The 25,000-nt window shown below is 39.7% G+C and overlaps 1 long non-coding RNA gene across 1 annotated transcript in view; it reads right to left on the bottom strand.

The window, feature by feature from the left end:
- The window catches only part of LOC122789329, a 390,132-nt gene that overhangs the window by 169,693 nt on the left and 195,439 nt on the right, over window positions 1-25,000 (bottom strand). The window lies entirely within an intron of this gene.

Here is a 25,000-nt window from a genome sequence, read left to right as displayed (position 1 = left end):
GACTAAGCAGGGAAGTCATCTTAGATTTATTCTCATGTTTCAAAACTTTCACTACATTTGGGTCTTGTGAGGTCAGCAGATATGTATGGAGTCCTAGAATTCCAGATCTGTACATGTAATCAATTTCAATGAGGCTCATCCCTCCTTTGGAACAGAGAATATATAATCTTGGTATACAGTGATTTTTATAAATCATTTGGTGAGCATGAAGCATCCTTCTCATTTTGTTATCTATCTATCCAACATACTTTGGGGCCAGTCAATCGCTCCAAAACTGTAAGTTAGGACAGGAAGAGCAAATTGGTTTATAGCTTGGATTTTGTTCCTAGATGTCAACACTATTTTCAGGATTAATTTAAATCTTCTGAAGTATTTCTTACTATGTTTTATTCACATTTGTTGTTAATGTTTTATTGTTGATACTTCATCAATTCCCAAAGATATATATATATATATATATATATATATATATATATATATATATATATACACTCCCTCTTGCTTAAGTTCTTTTATATCACATTTTTTGTCCCAAACTGATGTTTTCCTGGTGCTACAGTTTTCCTGCTTTAAAGGTTGCTTTTGTGCTTTTATCAAGACCAAATGACATTCTTATATTATCTGAAAAAGTTTTGACAATCTGCAGTTGTGCTTTCAATTACTCATCTGATGAGCTATACAGTTTTAAATCATCGACAAAGAGAAGATAGAAATCTTTACACTTTGTTGTTTTCTAGGAGCCAAATTATAGCCATGGCCTAAGCTGCTAAGTAAACAGCTTAATGGGTTAATGGGTTAAAGGCAAGGCAGAATAGCAACAGTGACAGAGATTCACCCTGGAATATCCCCCTTTGAATTTTTATCCCTGGGATAATAATTTGTCCTTTATCGTGGCTTAGTTGCAAAGTGGTCTGCCACTGTCACTATAATGTAGTCGATCAGTGTAGAGCATGTATCTTATATATTTTTAAGCATTCCTTTATCCATGAATGTGGGATACTGTCAAATCCTTTTTTGTAGTCAATCCATGCCATACTTAGATTCTTCACAAAAAAACACTCGTAAGAAGAAAACAAAAAAAAACACTTGCCAGTGAAAAATACGTTGCACACAAAATTATATAAAATATTTAATACAGAAGTTTCATGTGCAGCGTATTTTTCACTGGCAAGTGTTTTTTTTCGTTATACTTAGATTCTTCCCCTTTTTACAGTTCTCCACTATAACTTTATTTAACAACAAATGATCCTTTGTTCCATAAGACTTTATTTTATTGCCCTTTTTCTTCCGGTGTATATTTTATATGTTGTCGGAAGGCAAGTTATTGGTCTATAATTTTTAGGGTAGTTTGCAGCTTCACTCTTAAGTAGGAGCATTGTTTTTCCTATTGTTAGCCAGGTTAGTGTCTGTTTGGGATGTGCATATAAATAGTTCTTACTCATGTCTAAATCTTCATGCAAAGATGTTAATACTTTTAACCAAAAGTTAGGTACTGCATCTGGGCCTGGGGTTTTGCAGTTAGAGGCTTTTCTTAACTTTCTTTCAATCTCTCTGGCTGTTACTTCATCCCATTTCATATTCTGAATTTTATTTTATTTATTTTATTTTACATTTGTTGACCATGCTAGTCTAAATGGATATATGCCCATTTTCAGTAGAGGCTCAGGGAGAAAAGCTCCACTACAGTATTATACAACTTGACATAAATAAGTATGCATAAGACATAAAGGGATACATTTCAAAATTTAATTAACAAAGAAACTCCTTTTAAGTAGATTAATATAATATAAGAGGGAAAAATGACATGAATAAGCAAGTACATATAAGTCACATATACCAGAATTTACTTGTGAGCAGATTAGACAACATAGACAAAAAGAAACATATACATTTTTTTTTTGCATCAGATGAATGTTATAGTCATATAAACGTGGTGGTCAAGAGGAAGAAATAGTCGGGATTAGTACACAGGCATAGCCATTGTGAAGTCAGAAAGGTTCTGAGTTGCTTCTTGAAAAGAGGTGTGGATGTCAGGGATGTTAGTTTATTAGGAAGCTTGTTCCAAGAGTTTCCAGTGGTGTTAGTAAATAGACAGTCTCCAGATTTGTTGTTAGATTTAAGGGTGGCTGCTAGTAACTTATTAGCTGAGCGTAGAGTTTTCAGAACCTTTAAACTTTTTATTCTTTCGTTTACTTCTTCTATCCATTTAGCATCTTTGTTATGTTCCACAGGATCTTCATAGATACGTCTCCAAAATTTTTTTTTCTTTTTTTGGTGGTCTTTCAATTGCTTTTACCTTGTTTCCCAATTCTCTATAAAACCTTTTTGGGTCATCAATAAATTGCTTATTTTGTACTTTTTATTTATATTTATCTGCATATCTTCTAAGTTTTTCCACCTGTGCTGAGATTTTTAGTTTGATATTCATGATAGTGCATGCTAGATCCTGGTCTGTTCTAATACTGTGCATTGCTTTGATCACATCAATCTTTCTTAGTATTTTTGTAGATCAATTCCCTCTTCTATAATCTTCTAACAGTGACACTTCTTACTTGCTTTATAGTTTTCTCTATTCAATACTTTCATGATGGTATTTGATTTCTCTTCTTCCTTCCCCTCACTACCCTGTGTTCTTGTGGTAGAACTTTATCAGTTATTAACTTAGCTGTCCAGTAATATATTCTGTTTACTTCTGTTATATTGCACGGATCTCTATGAACAGTCCTAATTACTGTGTTCATTTGTTTTATCAGACTTCTCACTTTTTGGGTTTTATAGACCTTCTACAGTCTATTTCTTTCATTGATCTTAATATATCTAGCTATGTCTATTAAATCAAGCAACTCTTTTCTTAGCTCATTTTCTTCCAAACTGAGGGCACATCCCTTGTTTTCCATTTCCTGCAGGTATTCTATTGAAAGTTCTATAGCATCTTCCTGGGCACATTCTCTTCAATTTCATCCTGTGCCATCCATTGCTCTGTCGTATGGGAACTCACTGGCCTACCACTGGCCTATCACTCCTCAACATTACTTGCATCAGAGTTTCCACAGTTTGCTGTTCCTTCCCTTGCTGTCTAGCTTCAAGTGAATATTTATACTGGTTTCCTGTGGAAGGCTCCAAAATATCTTCATATGGCACCTGACCAATTGATTCCTGTTCTACTGGTTTCCCCTTAATTTGGATACCCATTGCTGTATCGTGTTGCGGTGCTTTCTGAATTAGATTTTCTACACCAAATCCTTCACTTCACAGGTACTCCATTACCTGAATTTCTATTTCTTTAACTTCTCCATTACTAATTTCATTTTCTACTTTTCCTCTTTGTCTTCTTATTTTTTGTATTGTAAAGTTTCCCATGTCTGGATTCCTTTTCCTGTTTTTCTCTTCAAATATCTTTGGTGCTGCTCTTTTTGTATTGGTTAGTTTTGCTTTCTCCTTTGCCTAAATATTACACCATATTAAATCTCTTTTTCTTTCCCATGTCCATATTTCTTCTTCAGATGTCTCCCGATCTTCCTGCTTCTCCCTGCTTTGGGGACTCGCTCCATCATGCTGTAACGTAACCTGTGTTAGACCTTCTACATCAAATCCTTCACTTTGCAGGCACTCCATAACTTCAATTTCTATTTTTTAACTTGTGCTTTACTAATCTTCTTTTCTACATTCCCTCTTTGTGATATTATTTTTTTATTCTGAAATGTTCCATATCTGGATGCCTTTGCCTATATTTCTCTTTGAATATCTTTGGGGCTGCCTTCTTTATATTGATTAATTTGGCTTTCTCCTTTGCATAAATATTGCACCATATCAAATCTCTCTTTCTCTCTTATGTCCATATTTCATAGGATCATAGGAGATTACTAGGCTAATGGCTCTGGGGGCCTTACAAGCCTATCTAAGAGTTGATCCCCAAAAAAGAAACCTTAATCAACACCTGTCAACCCTGTCAGTGGGGGACACAGGTGGAACTCCTGGGACATATTTGTGGTTGCCCATTCACTCATCAAGGTTGTACTTGAAGAGGGTCAGTGACGTACTTTGTTTGACATGTATGGGAGTTTATTCCAGAGATGGGGCAGTCTCTGGGAGACAAACCTGTCTCTTCAGCAGGTTTTGTTAATCTCACATATTAGATTTAAGCCTTTTGATTGGGTACTACGTGAGGAGTTAGACTTATGGATGAGCATCTATAGCAGAGCAGGGTCTGAGATAGCCTTGTAGGCAAGAAATAGATCACCTCTGAGCAATCTGTATGATACAGAGTCAAGTGCTAGTGATTTGAGCCTATACACATAGGACAAGTGTTGGAGGCCATGGATTCTCTTTGTGAGGTATTTCTGTGGCCTTTCCAACTGGTGCAGGTGTTTGGAGAGGTACATGCCAAATGATGCATTGTACTCAATTATTGGCTTAATGAGGGAGGAGTACAGAGAGGTAATAACCTCCTTTTATCTGAATGCAATCCCTTTACTTATGATATGAACCAAGTAAAAGGCTTTTCTGACCACTGTTGCTACAAGATGGTCAAATGTGAGATTGTTGTCAACTTGTGTATCCAAGTCTCTCACCACAGCTTGTGTGCTTAGGGGGTTGTCGTTAATGTGGTAATTAGTAGGCGCCATGTTCTTGCCGAATGGTCTGATAATAGATTTTTTTGCATTTAACTTAAGGCCATGACTTTGGCACCAGTCATTTGTTGCTGTGAGACCCTCTTGAAATATGTTAACATCATTTGGGGAGTCAATGACAGCACCCAACTTACAGACGTCCACAAACTTGGTCAGCCACAGGCCTTTTGTCTTTGCCTGGGCCTCTGAGAAGTAGATGCCAAACAATAGGGGTCCCAGGACAGATCCCTGAGGAACATCACTTTTTTATACTTTTCAAATATCTCTAGGTTTTGTTGTTTATATTTTTGTACTTCCTCAGATGCTTCTTTTCCAAACAGATCAAAATTTCTTGATCTATATACTGTTTTTCACAAATCTGTTGTATTAATGAACACAATTTTTCATTTGAAGCTTTTGACAGTTTTTCCTGTGGAACTATTTTTCTTTCCTGTAATTTCTCTCTTAATCATTTTTTATATCTTGTGTCTGGAAATTCTGGGCTTCTTGTATAATAGTAACATTACATGATTTCTTTCTTATCCTCAATAGTCCACTTTATTGTCTTTATGGCTCTTCTTCGGCCTAGCAGTTTTTGTGATTTTTATGGAATACTATTTCCTTCTACAACAACCTTCTTTCTGTTTGGATTATGTTATGCCATTGCATGTCACACATATACATGGTATACCTGACAATCCATCTGTGTTGCTTCTAGCATAGCTTATGTGTTTGACATATGGATCCCATTTCTCCTGTGTTTGTGGTGTGCATACTGATCTATTTATTAAATTATTATTTTTCTGCGGCACTGTGCTTGGTTGTCTTTCACATGCAAGGTTGGAGGTTCTAGTCTGCTCCTGCATTTGCCCATCCTTGCTATTGCTTGACTTACACTTGCATGGCTGACAGCCTAGTGGATGACTGTATTCAATATCCATTGTGTACTGCAATGATGGCACTACCCATTTATTGTTCTCTGACACACCTACCATTGATCATACTCATTCTTGTATGACTGCCATGTACTTTTTAACATCTTGGCAATGACATGTGCATTAGTACATATGTATTTTTGCATTGTATCATGGCTGGTATGCATCCCTACCCTGTTTGTCAATTTTCTTTCACCCGTGTTGTATAGTTTGTAGGTGTGCATTTTGTGTATCATATCTCACCTTTATGTGTCCTTCTAACCATTGTCTGTCATATCTTGTGATATTTGTTATACATTTATACGTGCCCTTTTGCGCTCCTCCACTTTGCATGCTTTTCTATCACCCTGTTTCCTTGGGTGTGTGCTTCTTGTGTTCCTAACACCTGTTTTGCACCCGTTGGTGGCAGCCGTTAGCCATGATGAAGTGGCTGTGATTACCCTTCTCTTTACGTCATTTTTTAATAAATTTTTGCAGATTACATTGGATTCTGCAAATTCTGATTGGTGTATTTATATGCACCATTTACATATTACTATGATATATGTAATCATTTGTGGATATTTCTCACTTTTTGGCCATAATGCCTTATGTACATTCTTCTTCTTCCTTTAGTACTTTCCACCTATAACTGAAAGTTCCAGTGAGATGGTTTACCCTCTGTAGATGTGCACTGGTTATGCACATATATATTGTATTTTATTAACTAATTTTCCTGGAAAACAACTTTGTCATGACTGGTTGTAGTTGTGTTGATGTCTCTGGTTATGTCTGCTTTTTCTCAGTTATTCTCAGTAGGCTGGGGCGTAGTTGCATATTAACTGGTTATCCACAAATCTTGCGTGGAACACAGTGCACTCCACTGGATCCCACAAACTATATGGGATCTGACCTTGTGAATCTAACATTATTTTTGTGACAATTGGTGGAATAGACTTATATTCAGTTATTGCTCATTATAAAGGCTTGTTACAGTTTGAAAAAATTGTACATCAGTGTGAGTTTCTTACTAACCAAGAACTTACCGGCTGCACTGACAGAAATGGTATTTACAAAGAATTTCATCTTTTATAAGCATGAATATTATCGAGAGATCAGTGGTGTAGCCATGAGGGCTGCAAGTGCCCCTTATTAGCAAATCATATAATCTGGTACTGTGAAAAACAAATACATATTTAGCTGCCCTTTTGCATCAAAGTTTGGTTTATACCTGCGGTGCCTGGATGATATTTGTATTATGTGGCAAGGTATCCTGGGTGCATTCCACATGTATTTAGACTATATTCAAAAATGATATGTCATTTTTAAGTTCACCTGTAATATTTCAACTACTAGTATTAATTACCTTGATGTGTGGAGAAAGAGTTTAAGGGAAGGAAATTTAAGTCTAATATTTCCATAAGCCTGCCTTCTCCAACACATTACAGTACAATAGTAATAACCCATCCCATCAGAGAAAAAAGCTTAATTAAGGGACAGTTATTACACTTAGCGGGATTAGTGTCATGAGATGACACCTTGAAGCATGACATGGAGAAAGCAGTGTCTATGTTTATTGATCAAGGTTACCCCATAGACTTAAAGACAGAGATGATACGCATGGGCCCTTGTTGGAGGATGGGTTTTCAGGAGATGGACTTTTGAAATATTCTTTACATAATAGTAATTTTAACAAGGATATGGTTTTAAAATATAGTCTGTTTTTTTAATGTTAGAGAACCTTTATCTATAAAAGGAGCAGGAATATAAAATAGAAATTGGAGGTGCAGCAAAAATCTACCAATAGCTGCTAATTCAAGAGCCTATAAATATGGAATAGGTTCATAGGTTGGTACTAGGCTATCGGCCCTAGGGCCTATACAAGCCTAGCCATAACAATTCCCTGACTATTTCTTCACACAGTATTTACTTCCTGTGTTTGCAATCCCCATCTCCACATGTTGGACTTAAATTAACACTCAGAGGCTTAGAGTATGATTCTTAGGTTAATATAGAATTTTAATTGTGGCAGTGTAGGCATTATATATCTAGCCTAAAGTGAGCCATGCTAGTGTTTTTATGTGGGCAAGATGGAGCGTACTTTGCACAAACAGATCTATGAGCATTATCTCATAAAAAAATCCAATGAAAACAAACCACAGAGTGTAAGGAACATAAAAGGTTCCTATTTGTAGCACTAAAAACTTAATTAGAATACAATGAGCTTATGTGGCAAATTAGGCTTAATTCTGGGAACCATCCATGTCAGCAGCATATATATATATATATATATATATATATATATATATATATATATATGTATATAATATATATATTACTAATTCTTACTAATATACATTTTTACCAATCTGTGTTTAGCATATTTGCAAAGAGATGTTATAGTATTTTTAATATACTGTTATATTTTTGGGGGCCGCAACTTTATTTTATTTTATTTTACATTTGTTTACCAGGATAGTCCGACTGGACACAGGTCCATTTACAGCCGAGGCCCGGGGAGAAAAGCTCCATACAATTAACATGAATAGTAAACACATATAGTACAAGTCACACATAAAATATAATAACTGTAAGGCATTTTTACACAGACAACAGCAAATCTTAATTAACTCATATAGAAGATTACATTTAGAGGATTGCAGTAGGGATTCCTGAGTTTGTAGCAGAACAACAGAAATCTGTAAGAGTAGCTAGTTATTTGTTGTTACAAGGTAGAGGTTTTAAGTGATGAATTTGTATAGCCAAGAATTCATTAGGTGTGCTTTGAGAGAGTTTTTAAATATTGTAGTTGAACAAACAGAGGTCAGAGGAGTGGGAAGGTTGTTCCAGTTTCTAGCTATGTTGTGGGAGAACAGACCTTTCCCTGCAGAGTTACTGGCTTTAGAAATACAGAGGAGAGATTTTTCAGAAGAGCAGAGGGGACGATTTAATATGTACTGGGTTAGGAGTCTTTTTAGGGATGGGTTTTGTCAGGATAATTCACGATATTGTAGGCAAGTATTAATTGGTGATAGTTAAGTAGCTGAGGGAGTTCTAACCATTTAAGCTCTCATAAAGCCTGACAGTGATGGGTTTTGAAGGTGGAGTTATTAGCAAATCTGGCAATTTTATTGTAGCAAGATTCAAGTCATTCAAGTCGTTCAAGGTCCTGTTTTCTTGTGTGGGTAAGGATTGGTGCGGCATATGTAAGTGTGGACAGTAGGTGAGTCTGGGCTAGTGTAATTCTTGCCTGATCAGATAAGACATTTTCTGTCTGTATAGAGTACCCAATTTTTTGTGGACCTTTTTGATTGTTTGTGATAAATGGACATCAAATAGAAGTTTATTGTCAATAGTTACACCAAGGAGTTTGGTGTGGTCAGTGGGGGAGATGTTAGTACCATTTTTGGATCTGATTATAAAAGGTTGTTGGATGGATTTAGATTTATTGGGAGAGAATATGAGTAGTTTGGTCTTATTGGGATTTAGGATGAGCTGGATCTGGGTAATCCAGCTTTCCACTGAGGTAAAGGATTCCTGTGTAAGTTTTTGTAGGGCAGCAAGTGATGGTGCTGAGCACATGAGACCTGAGTCATCTGCATATTGTACGAGTGTGGCATGTTGGGTGGAGGCATGAAGGTTGTTAATGAATATCGAGAAGAGTAGTGGGCCCAATATTGAACATTGTGGGATTTCTATGGTGGTTGAGGTTGTGGAGACAGTTTGCTTAGCCATTGGACAGATTGTTGTCTGTCTGATAGGTAGCTTTTAAACCAGGCTATGGTGGAAGGGGCAAAGGATAGGGAGGCCATTGAGTCTAATAGTATGGTATGTGATACCATGTCAAATGCCTCATAGAGGTCTAAGAATATCGCTGATACGAAGTTGTTGTCATTTCTGTGTAGGTTAACTGTATTTGTTAAGGAGAGGAGAGCAGTAGTGGTGCTATGGTGTTGTCGGAAGCCGTGTTGTGTGGGAGAGAGGAGATTGTTAGAGTTCAGGAATTGCAAAAAACTTGAAAGTGAATGCACCTTTCAAGTATTTTAGATAAGGGAGGGGTAGGATGGTTATGGGATAGTAGTTAGAGAAAGTGTAAGAGTTTCCATCTTTATGAAGAGGGATAATGTACTTTCCATAGCTGTGGGATGTAGGATTCCTGAATGGAGCAGTTAATAAGAGGGTAAGATAGGGAGTCAGCTGCTATTTTTAAGAAATTGGCTGGTAAGTTGTCTGCTGCAAGGGTGGTAGGTTTAAGTTTTTGTAGCAGTTTTTTTAATTGTAGTGGTAGGGACAGGTGAGATGTTAAAGGAGAGGATATTATTAAGGGGTTGGTTTGGGCTGTGCGACTGGTTGTTTTTGGAGAGATAAGCGGATAAGGACAGGATGGTTTCAGTGAAATGGTTAAATTGGGAAGTAATGTCTTTAGTATTGTTGTCGGTGGTTGGAGTTGGAGTGAATGTTTTACCAGGGTAAAGTAGGGAGTTGATGGCATGCCAGAACTTTTGGGGGTATCTTGTATGCTTGTTTTGGATGTTAAGGAAGTAGTTTTGTTTATCGAGTTTGTTTTGTTTTTTTGCTTGATTTCTTAGTTTTTGGTTATTTTGTTTGGATAAGTTTGTGTTTCTCTTTTCCATGCTTTCCACAAAGTGGAGTATCTAGCAAGAACCAATCAGTTATCCAGTGAGGTTGTGCTCTAAAAAAACATTTAATAGGTAAGTTGCACCCTCTGTGGAAAACTTTTCTAAAATAATACAAAAGTTGTCCTTCTACTTCTATTTCTTTACTGGAAAATTATGATAACACACAAGTCAACTTTCTTTGTTTAGTTCTTTGGTGGAAAATACTTGATCATGTGATGCAATGTTGGATGTATTTATTTGTGTCAGTGGTGTTTTATGGCATCTCTGATAATGGCCTATGGACAAATGCACTAAACTACCTATTAAAGAGTTGTGGTGAATTTCAGCTATGTTATTGATTGTGATTTAATGGTAAAAGCTTTCAGCTTGCCTTGTACAGTTCCTGAGGAGAGCATCTTCTCTGTATGGTTGCTTTTGTCTTTTGTTTTCTGTTTGTTTGTTTTTTGTCATATGTGGGCTTATAATTGGCTTATTTGCTCTGATCATAGTGGAAAGGGTCCTTAGACCAGTTCACCTACCCTGTTAATACATGTAAAATAAATATACTCATTTGTCATACCTGTATTCCTTGCAAAGTAATGAATAATATCATTATGGAGCTAGTTTAGAATAGCAGTCAAGATCTGTTTGTTTTAGACATGAACCTGCTTGCCTTTCTGAAGGGTAGGTCTTGCCTTTTTAATTTTGTGCTCTAGTGAAAGGAGTTACAGCAATATTAAGTAAAATGCTATGTACCCAGATCTTGTTAAAATCGTTGATACTATTTCCATGCTGGGACCATAACAAATGCCAGGATCTTAGATTCCATGGATATATATATGTATATATATATATATATATATATATATATATATATATATATATATATATATATAACTCTGGGATAGAGAACTGTCTGTCATGCAGGATACAGCATGTATCCTCGGGATTCATGAAGCATGTGCCAGGTGCAGGCGTAGCGTCGGTGTTCCAACACCAAATATGGCTGGTGAGCGGTCCAGGTACGAGCTGTTTCCATGTGCACTACCTGCGTATGCTACGTCCGCACAACTCCTGGGCCCTGTATGCTAATTAACCCATGTGCAGCGGTGTAGCATGCAAATGAAGGTATGTAGTGATCCAGAAAGTGGTGCAGGCATAGTGTAAGCATGCAGAAATGTAAACCGTAAAAAAAGGTTTACATTTTTGCAAACATAAAATTGGAGCCATGACAGCTGACCAAACACGTGTATTATATTGTTAGTATATGCCAATGGCTAAATATATAGCCATTGGCATAAAAAAATGTACAAAATATAAATTTAATATTTAATATTTATATTCACACTATCACGCAGGGCAGCGGCGTGCAAACGGGATTGCAAGGAAAATAGAAAAATATAGAATAAAACTGCAATGTAGCACATATCGTGATTTCCCCATAATAGGGAATGGCAGGCATGCTACACCACATCATGACGCAAGGGTTACTAAGGGGCTGTGACAGTGTTATGCGTGGTAGCAAGGAATTAGTAGGCAATGCCATGCAAATGAGAGGAGTAATAGTGAATCACAGATTCCCCGCTGGTGTAAGGATGCACCTCACAGCGTAGCATTATAACACTAAGGTGTGCCCTTGAGGTAAAGATGACATCAAGAGAGGGATGTGTCACCTTTGCTGTAAGCACATTTGAGCATTGCTAATCCGGTTTGCCCATAGATAAGCAAAGCTGCAGGATAGGGGTGTGCTGAACTGGCTATAGCTTTGCTTAGCTGAGAGTACACAAGGTAACCGAGTATGCATGTGAACGGAGATGAAAATGCGCTTAAACCTGGTGAACGGGTTTGCGCGGTGCGCACCGGGGCTGAAACAGGAAGGATATAGGAAAGAAATAAGGAAATGCTGCAGTAGGGAAATTGGAGTACAAATGACTAATTAACACCTAGGAACCTACAGTGAGCCATTGACAACAGCTAACAAGGTTGCAAGCAGCTACCTGCAGAACAGAAAAGGAGAGGGGCTGTACTGCAAAGAAAACAGCAAAGTGTCACAGCAGAACAAAGTGGATTTGCAGTATATCAGCTACAAGACACATTTTGCAACACATGACTGGGTAGGGAAAGTACAAAACAAGAAAGATGGCAGGTAGATGCATGCCTGATAATGGGAGGGGATCAAGATTTAATAGTGAATTAAAGGGCAACAGATTAATCAAGGCAAGCATAACTCCACACTAAAGGCCCCACACTTGCTGTACTTACTGTAAAACCCATAATTAAGATACCCTGCAGCTGGAATTGCTGATACACACCCAAAGACATCAGGAGCATCCATAGCAAAATAGTATAAAGTGTTAAAGCACCTCACAGACACTTGTGTACTCCCATGCACTCTGCACCATTGGTGTATACAGATGGGGAACTTTTAGTATGTACATGTTAGGGGCTGACATAGCTTTGATCCACCAGCATGTGTTGGAGACTGAAGGTGGTGTGGAGGATGATGCACACAACCACCTCAGGCACCAGAGGAGGAGAAGAGTGTTCAGACCCAGGGTAACCTACCAGGGGCTACAGGATCTGGAGATAGTAGAGCATTACAGGGCGGACAGGGACAACCTACAGCAACTTGTGGAGCTGTGCCGGCCATGCCTCAGAGCCAGAACAAACAGAGGGGAACCCATCCCAGTAGATATGAAGGTATGTGTAAGCCTGAGAATACTAGCTATAGATATCTTTCAAAGGCCAACTGGGGATATCATGGGGATCTCACAGGCATCAGCATCCAGGGTACTTCACCAGTTCCTGGATGCCATGTTAACACATGCCAATAAGCACATATACTTCCCCCAAACACAGGAGGAGTTTGTCAGCAATATGCGTCTCTTCCACCGTGTGGCAGAATACCCGAAGGTACTGGGTGCAATAGACTGCACGCACATACACATCAAGTCACCACCCGGTGAGCAGGGTAGGCGCTACATAAACCGCAAGGTATACCCCTCCATCAACTGCCAGGTCATGTGGAATGCCCAGGGCATTATCATGGATGTGTGTGCTGGCAGCCCTGGAAGCTATCACGACTCCCACATCTGACATGCTTCACAGCTGTATCAGGTATTTGCCAGGGGGTCATCCCATATGGCCACCTATTGGGGAATGCTGGCTATGCACTGGAACCATGGATGATGACTCCCATCAGAAATGCACACACACCCATGCAGGAATGCCATAATGAGGCACACACACAAGCCAGAATCATCATAGAGTGAGTGTTTGGGATGCTTAAATCACGGTTTCGTTGCTTGGACATATCTGGTGGAGTCTTGCAGTACTCTCCAGGCACATGTGTTGACATCTTCATAGTATGTGCCATGCTACACAATATGATCCTGCGGAAACAGCTGCAGCAGGGACAAAATGGTGAAGGCCCGCACAGCCCACCACCATTGCCAAGGGCTCCACAGGCACAGAGGTACTCAGACCATGAACACCCTGAGCCAGCCCCAGTAGGCAGACGGAGGCATGCTCAGTATGCCCATGCCTTGGCAAGGAGGGAACATATAGCACACACACTGGCAGTGTAAGCACCTAGGGACTGACACCTTTCTCCACCTGCACACACAGTAAAAATGGATGGCACACACACAAGACTACCTGTAAATTATCATGTATAGGCAGTCTACTGTGTGCATCCAACATAGGCAGCCCTCAACTATTGCACACACAACTGCTATTGGCACAAGGCAAGTCAACGCCTGAACAGTAAATTAAGCTATCAGCATGTGCTGATACTGTATGTATAGGTTCATAGGTTCATAGGTAGGTACTTGACTAACTGCCTGAGGACATTCATAAGCCTAGCCAAAATGTGTCAGCTTTTGCCACCCCATTGATTCATTAACTGTCCCTCTGTGGAGCAGAGCCAATGGCAGGATCCCTGGGGTGTGTCTACTGTTCCCCATCCACTCTTCAAGGTTTCTCTTAAACAGTGTTAGTGATGGGCTCTGTATAATGTAATTAGGGATGTTGTTCCAAAGTATGGGGAGTTTCTGTGACAGGAATCCATCCCTCCAGCATCTTCCAGTTATTGTTGTGGTAAGGTTCAGCTCACTACAGTGTGTGGCTCACTGTGACATGGATTCCCATAGGTGGAGCATATCCATTAAGGCTGAGTGCGACATGGCTTTGTTGGCCAGCAGAGATCATCTCTGAGTAAACAAGATGCTACTGAGTAAAGTAGGAGTTTATTCAGTCTGGCTGCATAGGACATATGTTTGAGGCCATTAATCCTCTTGGTGAGGTACATTTGTGGACCTTCCAGCTGTTGGATGTGTCTTCTGAGGTACATCCCAAATGAGTTATTATACTCAATGATGGGACTGATTAGTGATGAGTAAAGGGGCAGTATAACCTCAGTATGTCTAGATGCAAACCCTTTAGTAATCAGATGGCCTACATAGAAGGATGTCCTAACTACTTTGGAGATATGATTGTCAAAGGAGAGATCACTATCTACCTTAGTCCCCAGATACCCTATTACCTTGTCTGTATTAAAGTGGCTGCCACTTATGTGTTAATATGTAGGTGCTTAATATTCCACAATGGAATGACCATGCAGTTTGTGGCACTTAGCTGGAGGCAATGACATTGACACCCTGTGTTGGTCTCTGTGAGGCCCCTTGACGTATGTCTGTGTCAACTGGACTGTCAAGTATGGCTCCCAGTTTGCAGTCATTGCCAAACATGGTCTGCCATAGTTCACCTGTGTTTGCCTGTACCTCTGAGAAGTATATGCCAAACAGTAGGAGTCCCAGGACTGAGTCTTGTGGGACACCAGTCATGACTGGTTAAGAGTTGGACCTGGAGACCGCTAGTCGTACCATGTGGATTCTGTGTGTAAGCCCGTTGGCAACCCATCTTGTGATGTATAGGTGTATGTACAGGTTGGTGAGTTTATCAATAATACCTGAGTGGGGAATGGTGTCAAAAGCCTTGGCAAGATCCAGGTAATATTTGGGAACCACCTCTCCCCTCATCTAACGTCTTGGTGACTGTCTGTAAGGCGTCAAACAGGTTCAGTAGGCATGAACTGCACTCAACCAAGCTGACCTGGGTTGGGTCAAGTGTTTGGAGGTTACCAATGTCTTTGTTAATGAGTGCCATGAGGATGTGCTCCATAGCTTTGCAGACCGGGATAGTCAGGCTTATGGGGTGGTAGTTACCATGGTCAGTTGTGTTTCCACCTTGGTGGAGTGAAATAACCGTTGCCACATGCCATTGTATGGGCATGTAGCCTGTGGAGAGGCTGAGGTTGAAAAGCTTAATTAGGTGGGGGGTCAGTTTGTCTTGTAGTGTTTGCAAGATGCAGTCTGGGACACCATCTGCCTCCATTGATGCTGTATATTGCTGTTAGAGATGGCCATTTCCACCTGTGTGTCTCTATGATGTCTGGGATACTGTACTTTTCGGGTATTGTTGTGGGCTCTTTAGGGGGTGAAGTTTGCACTGAATGTATCTGCAAGGATGTTGGCGATATCAGTAGGGTCAGTATATTTTGTGCTATATTGCACCGGCACAGTGCAAATCTGTGTGTTGCTACTTAGATCCTTGACATAGCCAAAGAAGGCTTTATGGTTATCTTTTGAATCCTTGCCTATTTTCCTGTTGATGTTAGCCTTGGATGATATCATGAGAGACCTACGTTTCTTACTAATACTGGTCACAGATGTCTGCCCTTCTTGGGATTTGCTGTTTTTCTGGACTACTGTCCTACTTCTGTTGTATAGCCTGTTTATTGCAGGGGTCCACCAGACTGGTGTCCTTGTCTAGGAGGAGTGAGACTTGGTTTACCAGTGATGGCACGATCCATACATCCCTGTAGGTGCTTATAGAGTGCATTTGTAAATTTGTCTGTATCTTGAGCAGTGTTTTCCCTTAGTATGGGAGCTGTGAAACCCCCCACCCTGTCTCTAGTAGTGTGAATTTAGCTGTAGGAAAAGTATACACTGGTTTCTGGGGGTGGGGGAAATGGTTGGGTGTGGAAACAGTGAATAGTTCATGGTCATATCTAACCAGTGACCAGTTTACCTCCATTGTGGTGCACCTGTCACACATGTTGGTGATTACCACTTCTAGTATGTTTCCACCCCTCGTTAGGGAGTTTACCATCTGATACAGGGCATATGAGGTGATAAATTTCAGGAAGCGCTGGGACTGGAAGTGAGTACTTGAGTAAGTTTCCCAGTTAATGGTAGGGTAGTTGACATCGACCAATACCAGGGTGTGTGGTAGGACTGTCATGTTTTCCACTGTCTCCAGGTAGGTGGAGTGGTGCTCCAGGGTCATGGAGGATGATCTGTAGCAGGCCACAGTTTGCATTGCAGTTGTGGCTGATGTTAGCTGCACATGGATTATCTCAGAGGTATCATGCTGCCCCACTAGCCTGGAGATGTAGGTATCCCTAATGAATATGGATACACCCCCTCCATGTCTGTGTCAGTCCATGTTCTGTGTCCGAAATGTGTGGTATGTGTTGTAGTCTGGTAGTGCTGGTGTGCTCTCAGGAGCCTTAAAACAGGTCTCAGTTACTGCACAGATGTTGACGTTGTCCATACTGAGGAGTGCTGTGAGTGCGTGCATGTTGTGATCACAACCCCTGGTGATGAGTAGCATAACCCTCATTGATTCTGCTATTGTGCTGTTTACGGAGGTGGGATTAACCTTTGAGACTTCCTTAAAAAAGGCACCATGGGGGTGCCAATAGCCTTGGCCAGTATTCCAAAGCCTAAGGCTGACACATAAGCAGGTATGGTAGTGTTGCATGCATGTTTCCCATCTGTGCTTGTTTCTCATCTTTCCTGTAGGTAACCTACTGGTAAGCAATAGAAAGCCTTACAATTATACAAGTCTTCTAGCTTTCAAGATAGGCTTTTGGAGTGATTAAGTATCAGTGTTCTGTATTTTCTTGCTGTACTTAACTGTTTTCTGACTACATGGTGATATTTCACTGTATATTGTGATCTGAAAGCTCTGTTTATTCACATATTATGGCTGTGATGGTCTGCACTTTAGAGGTTCACAGATAGGTAGTAGGCTATCTGCCCAAGGGCAATTAGAAGCATAGCTACAGTGTGTTGGCTTTCTCCGCACCATTGATGAAGTAACTGAGCCTCTGTCAAGCATAGCCAATGAAGTGATTCCAGGCAGAGTTGCCGGAAGCTGTTGAAGACTGTGATGGTGGAGGGTGATAGGGCACTTAGTGATCTAAAGAGGGCATGCTAACGTGAAAAATCAACACCATTCAATTTCCCCAACAGGTCTTTCAGCTATAAAACTGGAGGGGCTCCCCCACCCCCTGGCTGTATGGTTCTGTGACACATGATACCAGGGGTGTATATTCTGTTACTCATTCACACATCAAGGATTCCCTTGAAGTGTGTCAGTGAGGGGCTATGCCTAATGTAGTTAGGAATGTAATTTATAGTCACTCATTTCATTTGTTATATGTTTTTATTTCAAGAGTAAGTGAAGCTCAGTGGTTTGGGCGCCTCCGCCCTTTGCTTAGCCTAGCTTACACATAAAAATCATCTAAATAGGAAATAGGCAGAAGCAACGTTAATGTTAATAGTGTAATGGTTACAGCATTTGCATAGTATCTGTGCATTCGAGGTTCAAATTCCAATAAAGTCAGGGATGTTTATCATGTTAAAGCGTATACCTTAACCACAGCTTGCATATATAGGTAGTATTCATCAGTATAATAAACATTTGAAACACCCATATAAACCCATGTGTGCTGGAGAGAAAAGTCAACAGAAAATGTAATGTTATGTTAGCACATAGTGAGATGTTACTTCACTGAAATGTATATATCCTGAGTAGCTAGCAGATGTGGCTGTGTTTGCGCGCACAGGTTATACGTTTTAAAGTTTGTTTAACTGTTTATCTGCTGCTTTAATGTCACACAAACACTTTTAAACATGCTTACAACTGCTTAAATGAGCCTTATTCTGGAGTAAAAAACATTTTTAAAGCATCGCAGGTGTTGAACCCTGGACCATGCACACTATAGTCATGAGACTCACCACAAAGCCATCTGAGCTGTATACATGTTTCATGGTCTTTAGACTACACCTTATACTATAGGCATTCCACAGTACTGACAACAAATGGGATAGTCACTTTGTATACATATGTACAGTACATTGTAATGTACTGTAGTTTGTGAATCAACATATACAAGTCTACATATGTATAACTGTTACAAATTAATACTAAATATATATATATATTTTTTATATATATATATATTTTTTATATATATATATATATATATATATATATATATATATATATATATATATATACATGTCAGTGATGGCTGCACATAGATATAAATATATATATATATATATATATATATATATATATATATATATATATATATATATACATACATATATATATACAGTTAAATCTATAGCCATATATATATATAAGCATCTATGAACACACTTTGTGACACAGAAACAATCCAAAGGAATTGAAGTGTACACAAAACACATGCAGCTCTGGTATTATAACTATTAATATTAACCTAATTCACCATAGAAAGGATGGTTGCTGTGTATGTGGAGATTGTGGTGGGGGAGGAATGATGGGTAATGAAATCATGCATCAAGAAGAGCCTGGGTTGGATGTTCAATAAGTGAATGGGAGGGGTATACATGGAGTATGGGGACAATATAAAAAGGACACAAAACAAGAACCATTCTCATCCATAATATACCCTGTCATGTCACATTGCAACACCTAATTCCACAAACATATGAACATTAACATGTACCATACATATGTACACCAACTGACTGTCACATTTGTTTTCAATAGTGAGGAATGCCTGTAGTAAAATGTATATTCTAAACACCATAACGTTTATAAATATCTCAGATGCCTTAGTGGTAAAGTCAGTGATTGTGGTGTTCATGGTCCCGGGTTCAAGGGTTGTTAATTTATTTTGAGGGCCAGAATAAGGGCTGTTGGATGCTGGTGGATTAAAGTACTTTTAAGCAGTTGTAAGCGGGTTTGCGCGATGGTAAGTGGTGCTTAAACACAGTTAAATGGATAAGCGCTTCACAGGTTTAACCTTTGCTTAACATCACGCAGTTCACGGGCAAACATGCTTACAACAGCTTAAATGTGCGTTATTCACACTTTCCCTACCAATGCCTACTCTGAGAGGTAAAATAATAACCCCTTCCAGGATTAGAACCCGCAACCATGTACACCATACTCAGAGTAACCTACCACTAAGCTACCTGAGATGTACCTATGCCAGCTGTGTATTCGGACAGGTTAAAACACAAAAGGGAGGATTGTGTGGAAATAGGGCAAACCGCCATGTACCCAATGAAAGGTGTATGCTATATATATGTATATATATATATATATATATATATATATATATATATATATATATATATATAGAGAGGGAGAGAGACAGAGAGGGAGAGAGAGCAAGAGAGATACATAGATACATGTCGATATATAGAGATATACATATATACGTAGATATATAGATAGGTTAAAACATCTACACATCTATGGAGGTACAGATAAACGTATGCAATAATATATATTATATATCTAGTATCTATATACATATACATACACACACACACACACACACATATATATATATATATATATATATATATCTCAAGTGTTTTGGTACCTATCTTTAAGAATAAGGGTGATGTGCAGAGCTGCAGTAACTACAGAGGGATAAAACTGATTAGTCACAGCTTGAAGTTATGGGAAAGAGTAGTGGAAGCAAGGTTAAGAAGGGAGGTGATGATTAGTGATCAGCAGTATGGTTTCATGCCAGGAAAGAGCACTACAGATGCAATGTTTGCTCTGAGATTGTTGTTGGAGAAATACAGAGAAGGTCAGAAGGAGTTGCATTGTGTCTTTGTAGACTTGGAGAAAGCATATGACAGGGTGCCTAGAGAAGAGTTGTGGTATTGTATGAGGAAGTCGGGAGTGGCAGAGAAGTATGTAAGAGTGGTACAGGATATGTACGAGGGTAGTGTGACAGTGGTGAGGAATGCAGTGGGAGTGACAGATCCATTTAAGGTGGAGGTGAGATTACATCAAGGATCAGCTCTGAGTCCTTTCTTATTTGCAGTGGTGATGGACAGGTTGACAGATGAGATCAGACAGGAGGCCCCGTGGACTATGATGTTTGCAGATGACATTGTGATCTGTAGTGAGAGTAGGAATCAGGTTGAGGAGACTCTGGAGAGGTGGAGATATGTTCTAGAGAGCAGAGGAATGAAGGTCAGCAGGGCTAAGACAGAATATATGTGTGTAAATGAGAGGGAGGGTAGAGAAATGGTGAGGATGCAGGGAGTAGAGTTGGTAAAGGTGGACGAGTTTAAGTACTTGGGATCAACAGTTCAGAGTAATGGTGAATGTGGAAGAGAGGTGAAGTAGAGAGTACAGGCAGGGTGGAATGTGTGGAGAAGAGTGTCAGGAGTGATTTGTGACAGACGGGTACCAGTAAGAGTGAAAGGGAAGGTCTACAAGAGGGTAGTGAGACCAGCTATGTTATATGGGTTGGAGACAGTGGCATTGACAAAAAGGCAGGAGTCAGAGCTGGATGTGGCAGAGATAAAGATGTTAAGATTTGCACTTGGTGTGACTAGGATGGATAGGATTAGGAATCAGTATATTAGAGGGTCAGCTCATGTTGGACAGTTTGGAGACAAAGCAAGAGAGACGAGATTGCGTTGGTTTGGACATGTGCTGAGGAGGGATGATGGGTATATTGGGAAAAAAGATGCTAAGGATGGAGCTGCCAGGTAAGAGGAATAGAGGAAGGCCTAAGATAAGGTTTATGGACATGGTGAGTGAGGACATGCAGGCGGTTGGTGTGACAGAGCAAGATGCAGAGGATAGGAAGAAATGGAAAGAGATGATCCGCTGTGGCGACCCCTAACGGGAAAAGCCAAAAGAGAATGATGATGATGATGATATATATATATATATATATATATATATATATATATATATATATATATATATATATATATATATATATATATATATATATACATACACACATACATACATACATGTGTGTATACAGCATCTGAAGTGTTCATATCTGAGTATAACATGGACCATAGCAATCACACATTCAGCCCCCCCAAACAATGTGAACATAACATATGAAGAGTATATGCCAATACACTATTACAAATATGTTCAATGGACACAGTCACCAACACAACTACAATGACTACAAATATCCATGACAGAAATACACAGACAGCTTTCATTTAGCAAAACTTTATTACATTCCGATGTATTGTCAAAAGGATTCAAGGACTAACAGTACCTGCATGCTATACAGGAAGCATTTAACAGTGTCTTAATGAATCAGCCTGCAATTACCATAGTATCAGTCCACTAAGGGATAGGTGTTCACATAGGGAAAGAACCCCCACACACACATAAAGAAGATGTATAAAAGCGGTTCCTACACACCTGCATCTGCTATGTACACCCACCAACATCTCCCCCACGCCCAAACTAATTACAACAATACATACTGGCATACCATAAACAATTATTCACCCACTGTATGACATCTGCTGAAACCTTAACATACCTGGACACAGACACACTAACATGGCCCTATGTGAAATAGTTGCTATTATACAATGGAACAGCTGCTGATGTTACAGGGTTTGTTTGAACTATTCCCGTTTCAGAGGGTTGAAAAGTAATTACACCAGGAAGTGTTATCAATTACTGGTTATCAGCACAGTATGATACACATTAACACCAAACTAAAGATGTCTGGTAATCACACTGTAAATCCCCTAACATTATATCCATAGCCATGCAGCCTTGAGCTGGTGAAACATCCTAGCCAGACTGAAACATATGCAGAAGTATTAGGTACAGACAAACCCTGCACAAGTAGCAATGTTCAGAAATATAACAGCAGTACTCACACTTAGACCAAATCCTCTAGGCATTACACACAATATGTTAGTGTTTGTCTCCATACAGCTGTTGCAATAGATTTCAAACAACACTTCCAGGCTGTCTTCCTCACAAGTAAGGCAAAGGGACAACACCCAAGTGGAGTACTCAGTTTTACTCCACTGTTGCCATGGTATTGGCTAAGGCAGTAGCTGCACAGCTGATGTGCATGTAATTAACTACTTAGGAACACCAATTGGTTATTAGGATAGCACGTTACTGATCTCTAACTATAAAAGGATGCCTTGTCACACATTCAAACCATCTGTATCTACCTGTAGAACAGTACAAAATACTGAAACACAAACCAAACACGAGTAATATACCAGTCAATAACACCTCCAATTACTAAGAAGGTATGTATAACATTTAGTATGTCTGTGTATGTAGTGCCTGTTCTGTAAGAATTACAGTGTAATCAATGCATATAGTGGAAATAGCTATCTTATAGCGATGTATTGTTGAGCAGTAGTAATGCTTGTAGTATTCTATGTGTGTACTGCTGTAGGTCACAAGGCAAACTCCTCATACACCACAAGGGATGATATATATGGGCTTGGAGCTCACCAATTCTCTTCCAGCCACTGTCAGTGTCAGGGTTGGTCCAACAAGTGTGTGCTATAACAGGGGATAGTATATGTTGATATATTGTAACAGTAGACATATGTATGGGTGTATAAGTAAGATGAACATGTCAAAGGTGGGCTTACTGTGCAAATATGGTTTGCATTGTGGGATATTGTGCCAATACCTGTGTAATGTACAGTATTTTAGGCAGATCTGTATTCCATTTTACATAGCATTTCTGTTATGTTATGCAAACATTAGTTATGTCTATTGGCAATTATAATACTCAATAACAGGATACATATGACTTGTATTCATCTGACAGTTTAGCAGCATGATAGCAAAGATAATTGGAAGAGCTAGGTAACTATCCATGTACATAACACATGTAATATCCACCTTTCTAGTATCATTTGCAAGCAATATCAGCCATGCATGTGTACATGTTATGCAAATGTGTAGTGACCCTTGTTACAGGGCTGGGCCAAATGGCTACGTGCACACCTAAATAGAGTGGATATTGAGAGTACAGACACACTGGTTGAACTACCAGGTTTGTGTAGCCCAACTTAACAGCCGCCTGCACATACTGTATGTAAGGTAGTGCACAGTACTGGTAATGAAACAGGTTGCATATCATCATTAACTCCAGTGTAGCATCTGCAGTAGGAGTGTAAGATGTAGGAGACTGCTGCCCATGTGTAATAGCAGCTTCATAGGTGATGGCTCACACTATCTGATTATATCCTGATCATGTTGATAGTGGCAGCAGAGTCTATTGATACATGAATCTGTTTGGTGAGTGGGTGTCTGTGCCCAGCAGAGCTCATGGTTCTGGTGGATATGTGAGTATATACCCAGAAAAGGAAACAGACCTGTAGACACTTGCATCATCTGTAATCAACTATCAGGATGTGATGTGCTCCTCAGAGGAGGATTGCTGCTAAAGGTAGCTACTATGTTTCTGTAATAGCCAGTGTTGTCACATCCATAACACAAATAATTACTTGTGAGCGTCACTGTCTAAACATCTTCATAAGCAATAAGTACACTAAATACAGTACTTGGTACTTGTAGTACTGAATGCTCATACAGGCATGTCCACTAGTCAGCTACTGGTGTTTACTAATGGCAGCTTTGTGTATATGGCCATCCTGGGAGAATGTAATCTCTATGCCATGTACACTGCCAAACCCACATAACACCACACCCCACACATTGTCTGGGATGCAGCTACAGGGGTAAGCTGGAAGGCAGTCCAGTCTACAGCCATGACTGGACTGGACAGTCATGAGGTGTAGGTTAACTCATGCATCTCATCATCACAACCAACACATACCCTTACCAGAACACAGTAAGGACGCACACACTACCAGAAATCACACACATTCACAGAGGCTTCTAAGTATCTGGCTAAGCAAGTGTCCTCCCAAGCTGAAATAGACAGACAACAAAATGCACAAACTGTATGACATAGTTTGCATAATTGTGCCACACCTCAGAACACGTGGCCGGAAACATGCCCAACAGTATTCATTTGTGAATGCAAACTCTAGCTCTGTTACACACCAAGCTATACGAGGGCAAACATACTGTCAGCTGCCTGTCTGCCATGATTAGCCACATACCCATACACTCAAACCACCTTTTGAGCTATATACATGGCCCTGGCATATTCCATGATGTTGTGCAGGACCTGTGATGCAGTAGCCTGGACTGCATGGAAACACACATGTAGGAACTGTCAGGTCTTGTAGCCCATGCAGGTATGTCCCAAGGCCTGGGTAGCATTCTGCCATTGGCCAGAATGATAATGCGGTACAGGGACAAAAGGATTGTATTCCACAATTGTCTAGTGTAGTGGTGCAAGTCAAAGGGTATCCAGTATCTGTCATCCTGGGATAACATGGTTGACAGACCATGATGCTTTGCCAGACAGGGCCTGCACCTGTCACCCCTGGGAATCTGGATACTGCCTAGGGCTCATGCTTCCCTATAGTGCCTTCATCATGCAAAGTTCAAGTGAAAGTCAACTGCTGTAACAGGAACAGGCAAGCAATAAACTGCTGGTCTTAAGCCAAAAATCTTGGGATTACAATTTCAAAAAAACTTCAAAAATATGGGTCCCCCCCTTAAAGTTTCCAAATTTCCCCAACCATTGGAAAAGGAACCATATTTTTCACCCCCCTTTTTTTTTAAGATATTTGGTTTTTCCAAATGGTCCCAAAAGCAC

This window comes from Protopterus annectens, chromosome 1.part2 (assembly GCF_019279795.1).
Source record: "Protopterus annectens isolate FY-2018-M chromosome 1.part2, PAN1.0, whole genome shotgun sequence".
NCBI classification, from domain to species: Eukaryota; Metazoa; Chordata; order Ceratodontiformes; family Protopteridae; genus Protopterus; species Protopterus annectens.
The sequence above is the reverse complement of the archived record's forward strand: the minus strand, read 5'-3'. Positions and strand labels throughout refer to the sequence as shown.